This window comes from Dipodomys merriami, unplaced genomic scaffold (assembly GCF_024711535.1).
Source record: "Dipodomys merriami isolate MVZ:Mamm:240054 unplaced genomic scaffold, mDipMer1.0.p SCAF_1, whole genome shotgun sequence".
NCBI lineage: Eukaryota > Metazoa > Chordata > Mammalia > Rodentia > Heteromyidae > Dipodomys > Dipodomys merriami.
Window position 1 is genome coordinate 46,839,480 of NW_027202270.1, and position 8,834 is coordinate 46,848,313.

Here is an 8,834-nt window from a genome sequence, read left to right on the forward strand (position 1 = left end):
AAGTGGGGCAATGATCTATTCCTACCCACATATCTTAAGGCCTACTTTATCTCATTAAGCATGACAGATTTCAAAGACATAGCATTCAAATATTTTTTCATTTCCTTGAACGTTTTCTTCTATGTGTGAGAAGTACTTTTCTATCCTAAAGGTTTGGCAATGAAGTGTCATTTGTTGAAGACCTGGTCCTCAGATGGTGGAGCCAATCAATGACAGGTTAGATTAGATCATAAGGACTCAAGCTTCACCAATGGGTTAACCTACTGATAATCTCAGAACTAAATATACTGTTAGGAGGTGGGGCCTATTTGGAGGACATATGTCACTGGGGTGGGCCTTGGAAGAATACATCTTATACCAGCCTCTTTCCTTCTTCCTCTCCTCTTCCTGACCACCACTAGATGGGCACTACCTGCTCTGCTCTACCATGTACCTCCACCTATGATGCTCTGTCTCCCTATAGCCACAGAAACAATGCAGACTGAAACTGTGAGTCAAAATGAACCTTTCCTTCTTTAAGAGATATTTGTCACAGTGATGAAAAGGTTACTTAAACACAGCTGTATATTATTAATAATATTTTTCTTTTTGTCAAGGTTTAATTTTCTAATTATTTTTAATAAGCATGGACCTTTAAAAAAACATACAATAATTGCACTGTATGGTATCCGCACTCAGCAATAACTCCTGCTGATGTGTTCAAAGGACAGTGCAATAGAAATTCAATATCTGGCATCGCTGGTTTTCTTGGATTTGTCCATGGTAAACCTGGTATTTCTATTGATACAATATAAAAAAACATACAATAAAACAAATGTGTGTTATTAATTACATTCAGCATTAGGAAGCTATACCTATTATAGCAGTAGAATTGGTGAAGTAGAGGAGAATCTTGACAAATTCTCTGTGAGTATATATAAAATGTCAAAAACAGAGAATGCAAATCACTCCTCAGCAGTGACAGGTGTTCTAGTGGCTAAATTTGGAAGTAGTGGTAGGATGAGAGGAGTAGATGAGAAGATGTGAGTAGAAAAAATAAGCAAAAATGCGTCATTTTTAAACTTAGTATGTTGCCCAGGCTGGCCATGAATTCATGATCCTCCTGCCTCGGCCTCCTGTATTGAGATTACAGGCATGTATCAACATACCTTGCTCTGTTCACAGGTGTATCTTAAGAAAGCCCAGTTTAAATAAAAGAAGGACTAACATTAACTTTTACTCTGTAACCATTTTCTTGCAAAAATAACCTTCCTGTTGTTCAGAACCTGTGTGTTCAAGGGACTTTTCAGGGAGAAGTCAGACAGACTACCTATATCTTACCAGGATCCAAATTAATGTATGTCGTTTGCTCTAGTGTTAATCTTGCTTTATCAATGTCTGTTTATTTCTGTTTTGGATTGTGTTGAAAATTATAATCCATACTGACTATCCATTTTATAGGTAAACTTTCTCTCTTCTGGAAACTTCGAAGGCTTTCCTCATTTATCATTTTTCTCCCTTTCCTATCTCCCCAACTAAGAAGAGACCAACAACTAGACAGTTCTGGCTCAGGCCTGTAAGCATAGCTACTCAGAAGATCTGAGGATCACAATTGAAGTCAGCCTGGGCAGCAAAGTCTGTGAAACTCTGATCTCCAATGAAATACCAGAAAGCTAAAACTAAAGCTATGGCTCAAATGGTAGAGCACCAATCTTAACCCACCCACCCACCCACCCAAAAAACAAAGGGACAATACGCAGGCCTTGGAAAAAGATGTCAAGAAGGAGATTCATTAATGCTAAATGTGGACATGACATGATGTGACTGACTTCCCACAGTCATGAAGCCCAATTGGCTCTTTCTGTCTCAAATCTTGGGACTCAAAAAGAGAGCATCCTCTTTCTAATGACAAGAAAAAAACATGTGCACAGCAATTTTGTTGATTGTGCAAGCAAAAAAAAATCTTGTGCTTTCCATTCTCTATCTTTGTTTGTAATTTATATAAATGATCTCTTAGGAATTAGAAAGCCCAAGGCCTTTTCATTCTGTTCTCTCTTAGTAAGAATGTATCATGCTGGGCACTCAGATAAAAGAAATATTAACAAATGATAAATGGCTGGGAAGGTCCCTCAGCTAAATTACCTTCATACACAGTACCTGTGGCCCCTGACAATTCAGAGTAAGTTATACTTTCCATAACATTCAGTTTTCTTTGTGAAGCATCTCCTGTAGGACCGATGGCATGTTTTTCAGTTTGGCAGAATTCCTAAGACACCTGCCCAGTCCTCCCTCATTAATTAGCATCAGAGCCTTGATAACTGCTTTCCTTGGACATTAAAGCCAGCAGCTTCAAGTGAGGGGATATGTGTTTTATGGTGTAAGGATTTTCAGGGACAGCTATTATTCTATTTGGCATTTCCCCCCAACTGACATTTAACAATTTTAAAAAAGAAAAGTTACCAGTAACAGATGCTTGTGAGGATGTGGCCAAAAGGAAACCTTACAATTCCACTCCTGGGCATTCAGCCAAAAGATTAACAACCAGGATACAATAAAGCCACCAGCACAACCATGTTATTGTAGCACTCACCATAGCCATGGTATGGAATCAGCCCAAATGCCCTCAATGGATGAATGGATCAAGAAAATGTGGTATACATACAGAATGGGATTTTTCTCACCTATTAGAAAGAATGATATCATACCATTTGTAAAGAAATGTAAAGACTTGCAGAAACCATGTTACATAAAGTAAGTTAGGCTCAGAGAAATAAAGGATGCATCCTTTATATATGGAAGTTAGATTTAGTTTACAAACTCAAGTAAATATACTGGATGTTTTGCAAGTATAAATAAATTTATTAACTGAGACACCATAGATTCAAGGGAGATCTCAAATAGGATAATTGCTTAGAAAGCCAGAATCAAAGTTCAGCAAAATAAAACACCAGGAAGTGGGTACTTAAAAGTATGAGGTGGGGCAACAGGAAAGGCTTTGATAATTGAAGAGGAGAAGAGGGAAAATACAGACAAGAATCCAATGTATATACTACAATATTAAGAAGAGTGAGGGAAGGGGTGCATAGGAGAGGAATGAGTGAGTATGTTGAAAGGGGTGACATGAATCAGGATATATTGGTGTGGCTTGAATTCTGGTCCTAGCATTGTCCTTGAGCTCTCTCTCCTGGACACTGTCTTCAGCTCAAGGTGAACGCTCTACCACTTGGGCCACAGTGCCACTTCCAGTTTTCTGTTGGTTAATTGGAGATAAGAGTCTCATGAACTTTGCTGCTTAGGCTAGGTTTGAAGCCCAATCCTCAGATCTCAGCCTCCTGAGTAGCTAGGATTACAGGTGTGAGCCACCGGTGCCCATTTAATTTTTTCTAGTTTACATTATTGTTCTTTTAGAGTTGATATACAGTGGGGTTACCTTTACATACATCAGGTAATAAGTACATTTCCTGTCATATAGTGTCATCTGTTTCCCCATTCTCTCCCATTCCCATCTCCATCCATGAGTTGCATAATTCACTTTCATCAATGTCCAGTGCACTCCATTGCTGCGCTTTTTCACCCTTCTGAAGCACAGTTTTTAAAAATGCCAAGAGCTTTTAATCATTAAATGTATTTGCTGAGTGATTTTAAGTGTGATACTAATTTTCAGTATGATACTAACCACTGAATGTGGTTGTGGGTTGTGTATACCTATAATCCCAGGATTTGGGAGGCTGAGGCAAGGGGAGAGAGAGTTTGAAACCAACTGAGACTGTAGAGTGAGAGCTAATCTACAAAATTAATTTTCGCTTCTCATTAAAGAATTTCCTTATTTCCCAAATTTGCTGCGTTTTTCTTTAAGGAATAAATGAAGCATTTTATAAAAATTCTTTCTTTATGGCTATTGAAATGATCATCTTAAAATTATTTATGTGTAGTATATGGATTTCTGCTGATTATTACTTTATTCCTGGAACTTGTACTATTTATAAAATTAGCATATTTAAGCCTCAACTTGCTTATAGTTCATGGAAAAAATTCATATTTGCTTAATTTCTTTCTTAAAACCAGTACCTGTGTCCTTCTTAAACATTTTACATTTAATTTTACTTCTTTGACAAATTCAGGATGGGAAAAGGTAAATAAAATAATTTTTAAGAGCCCTTCTTTGAAGCATGACATATATTAGCCCTTGTTTACATTCTCTCTGCCCTCTGCTTCATAATTATGCAGTTACAGGCCAAGATACTCATGAGGCTTAAAGTTCCAAAAGAGCCAGAGATGTCACCTGAAAAACCCACTGCTAGATATCTGTGGCCTAGCCTGTTTGCATGTACAACACACTTTATAAATATTTGCAGAATGAATAAATGAATGGGGAAATGAATGGCTATGTGAAAGCTGGTGATGTTCCACAGTCTTTTTCTGCGTAGTTTGTCTAACACATACTTTTCCTAAATTATTCTCACCTATTTGTTTTTTTAATTTTTATTTATTTTTTATTGTGAAAATATTGTACAGAGGGGTTACAATTACATGGGCAAGATAATGAGTACATTTCTTATCAAGCATTGTAGCGTCCTCCTTTGTTTCCCCTTCCCATCCCTTCCCATCCTCCCTCTGCCCCCCCACCCAATCCTCCCCACCCCCACTCCCACCAAAGTTGTAAAGTTCGTTTTCGACATAACGACTTGAACTTCTCATTGTTGCAATGGATCCACCTGTATCCTTATTTAAACGACTTGTTTTTCCCCTTCCCCTCCACAAATTATACCGACAACAAATACAGTGAAAGCAGGGGTTATACTGTGGGGGAGGAACATACAAAGCAACAAAGAAATAATCTTATAAATGCGTTAGAAATGATCACATGAAAGAAAAAAAAACATTTGAATACTTAGCTTAGGGTTCATTTCCCTAACATCACCTTATCTGACCTTTTCTGCTTGACTCATACATATACTAGATATTGCAAGTAAGGGAAACCATGGGACCTATGTTTCTTTGGGCTTGGTTTACTTAATATAATTTTTTCCAATATCAAAGTATTCTTTAGAAGTCCTTAGACTGGATAATTAATTCTACAGCATTCCTCTAGTATTCTGGTATACCGGTGCATAAAAAGAAACACACAGGTACTTTCCAAAATTAAGAAACTAGTACTACTCAGATAAATGTGCCATCCAGAAGGTACTTCTTTACAGTTTTCTTGTAGAGGAAAATTTGCAGTCATGGGCTTCAACCTTTCCTCTAAACTAAGGCACAACTAGGCAACAGTTGTTACCCGTGACTGTGAAATACTGACTCCAAGAACAAAGAGCAGGCTGGCCAGAGGTCCTCTCTGGGTGGGGATTTCCAGTCACATGACAGCAGCAGTTGGCCTTCCCCATCCTAGCACCTTGGGAAGGCAGGTACTCCGTGAGCAAGAGTTTCTGATTTCTCCATTCCTCTTTGCTAGTAACAGTTCTTATTCCCAATGCAGTTGTGCTCAGGTCCTGCCAAAGTGTTCAACAGTAGACTAAAAGTAATCTCTTTCTTTGTTGTCAATTATAACTTAAGGTGATGTTATAAGGAAGGGTGAAGGCTTATAATCAAGAAAAAAAAGAACAGCTGTAGTAATATTTTAAAATCAACTGTTTTTTTTACAATATTCATTTCTAAAAGTAATTGAAAGTACTTATGGAATTTGTCTTTATCAATGATTAGACAACTATCAATAGTGCTAAATGCACTGCTAAAATACCATTACGTTAAAAGTTTGCCTGTTTCAAAAGTTCTAAACAATTATTTAATTAGTTGGAATTCAAAGGGTAAATTTTTGTTGGTGCTATTTTCTCTTTGGTTTTGTTGTTGTTGTTGTTGTTGTTGTTGTTTGTTCGGTCATGGGGCTTGAACTCTGGGCCTGAGTGCTGTCCCTCAGCTCTTCAGCTCAAGGCTAGCACTCTACCACTTCAGCTACAGCGCCACTTCCGGTTTTCTGGTAGTTTATTGGAGATAAGAGTTTCACAGACTTTTCCTGCCCAGGCTGGCTTTGAACCAAAATCCTCAGATCTCAGCTGCCTGAGTAACTAGGATTACAGGCGTGAGCCACCAGCGCCCGGCTCTCTTTGTTTTTTTGTTTTTTTGCTTGATTTTTTTTGTTGTTTTGTTTTTGTTTTGAGACAGGATCTCATTATGTATCCAAGGCTGTCTTCAAATTTACAATCCTTCTGCCTCAGTCTCCCAGATACTGGAACTACAACTGTGGGCCAACGTACACTGTTAGGAATTTTTAAGTGATCATATTAATTTTCCTCATGACAATAAAAGCAAAATGAATTCATTAAATGGGGTGGGGATTAAGCTCAATGGGAGAGCAAGGCCCTGAGGTTGTTCCTAGGCACCACAAAAAAAGAAAGAGAGAAAGAAAGAAAGAAAGAAAGAAAGAGAGAAAGAAAGAAAGAAAGAAAGAAAGAAAGAAAGAAAGAAAGAAAGAAAGAAAGAAAGAAAGAAAGAAGAAAGAAAGAAAGAAAGAAAGAAAGAAAGAAAACAAAAACCCTGGATCCATCAAAAATTCATCCTTTGAATTATAACCTAGAATTCTCTTTGTTGAAATTTATTCTAGGTGCATTTAAGGGGATGTAGTGTTTAACATCCTGGAATTTATAAACTGGAAAGGGAGTGCATGCTTTTGTATTGTGCCAACTTAGCTAAGCAAAAGTCAGGTTTCTCACAACTCCCTTTGAGTTTGATTCTGTGTTTGTCTTTAGTGCAGGCCATAAGAAGAAAGATTTGAAAGGGGAAAGGAAGGAGCTTGGCAGCCCCGAAAGTCATCATAGGATGCCAGTCAAGGCTTCTGCTCACATAAGATCCCTGATGTGGGGGCTCACTTTGTTGGGACAGGCAGCAGCTGGCCAGCAGCCCTTGTTGCTCTCACCTGATTCCCTCCTTTAGCTTGTCTAGTCCTCTGACAGATAAATGCTTATCCCATTGTAAGGGCCACCAGACACTTCCTGCAGCATCAAGCTCAGAAGTGGAAAGATAGAGGTAGGAGGTCCCATCTGTCCTTCTTGACCTTGATCTCTCCAATTCAAGCCAAGAGATTTTTTTTCTTGACTCTGTGTAAGAAAGCCAGGCTCAGGGGAGGGAGAAGTTGGCGAGGTGGGGAGGGAAGAGATGGTAGGGAAAATGCAAAAGAGGGGGTAACAATGCTCAATAGGAAATGCACTCATTACCTTACTCATGTAACTGTAACCGCTCTGTACAGTATCTTTACAATAAAAAATATATATTAAAAAAAGAAAGCCAGGCTCTCACCAGAAATAAAACAACAGCTTTCCCTCGACCTCCTCACCAGTATCCATGGTAGTATGAAGTCTAATCCCCACAATTAATCTCTCCTTTGGTATTACTCATGGTAATTCTACTTGTTAGATTAAATTTGACTGGCCTAAGGAGACAGACATAAATCAAAGAATTATACAACAACTACCAATTGTGTTTAGAAATTCGAAGGAAGACTATAAACTGTGATGAGACAATATAATATGCCTTAAGTTTGATTGGTGAAGGCAGTGTTAGACTGCTTAGAAGGAAGAGTATTTTAGCTGAGACCCAGAGTTGAAGTTGATACTAGCAAGGTTAAAGGACAGGCAGAAGACAGGCAGGGTGCCTGCCACTGGTGGCTCATGCCTTTAATCCTAGCTACTCAGGAGGCTGAGATCTGAGGATCATGGTTCAAAGCCAGCCCGGGCAGGAAAGTCCGTAAGACTTTTATCTCCAATTCACCACTCAGAAAACTGAAAGAGGCACTATGGCTCAAGTGGTAGAATGGTAGCCTTGAGCTGAAGAGCTGAGGGACAGTGCTCAGGCCAAGGATGAGCTCTGAGGTCTGCCCCGTTGCTTGGAAGAAGAACACCAGAGTGGCTGGAATGGAGAGAATAAGGAAGCAGGTATAGGGAAAATCCAGGCCTTGAGGCTGTTCAAGATCTCAAGGCTTTAGTAGGGAAGGATGAAGAACAAGTTGTTAAGAACAAGTTTCTCTTTTTAAACAACTTTGTTAGTTTCTATATAAGGGAATGAGATCATCTAAATAGTTCAAAAGGTTCGTGTGATCATGGGCAATGAAGCATTTTCAATAATGAAATTCAAAATCTAGCAAGTTTGGGGCTGAGAAGGTGGCTCAGTGGTAGAGTGCTTGCCTTGCATGCATGAGGCCCTGGGTTCGATTCCTCAGCACCACATAAGCAGAAAAAAAAGCTGGAAGTGGTGGTATGGCTCAAGTGGTAGTGTGCTAGCCTTGAGCTGAAGAGCTGAGGGACAGTGCCCAGGCCCAGAGTTCAGGCCCCACAACCGGACCCCCCCAAAAAAAATCTAGCAAGTTTCTGACTCTAAATAAAAATTATATACCCAAATTTGTAGCACATAAACAAAGACCTGGCCCGTAGGTTGTTGTTCTAAGCCTCACTAAATGAAGAGAGGTACCCTAACCATTATTTTTGATAACTAATATTACAACATCATAGATACCTTGTACACTACTGACCAAGCATAAGAGTTTGAACCAAGGAAGGAAAACTACAGTATCAAGATCATGACTACAACAATGAATTGGAAAGATTATTCAAACCCAAGTTCAGCCAACATGGAAGCCTTACTCTGGCAGAGTTCTTCTCAAATACTACTGAAGTTGTTTCTTCCTGTCAGACCTTGCACTAGAGGCAGGCACCAACAGTGCCTGCAAAAACAGCTTGTTCTAGCAATGCAGATGCTTTTCCCCTTCTCTGCTGCACCCCAAATTTTTGTCACTAACTTTTTCTCCTTGGAAGTGGGTGGTTTGAAGCTATAATTTACCAGGATCAAATTTGAAAAGTATTCTAAGC

At 39.0% G+C, this 8,834-nt stretch overlaps 1 non-coding gene across 1 annotated transcript; it reads left to right on the forward strand.

Moving 5' to 3' along the window:
• Positions 1-653: 653 nt before the first annotated feature.
• On the forward strand, positions 654-791 carry LOC138835138 (small nucleolar RNA SNORA8). The gene has a single exon (XR_011374471.1). It is a non-coding gene; the product is annotated as a small nucleolar RNA SNORA8 (small nucleolar RNA).
• Positions 792-8,834: the final 8,043 nt, after the last annotated feature.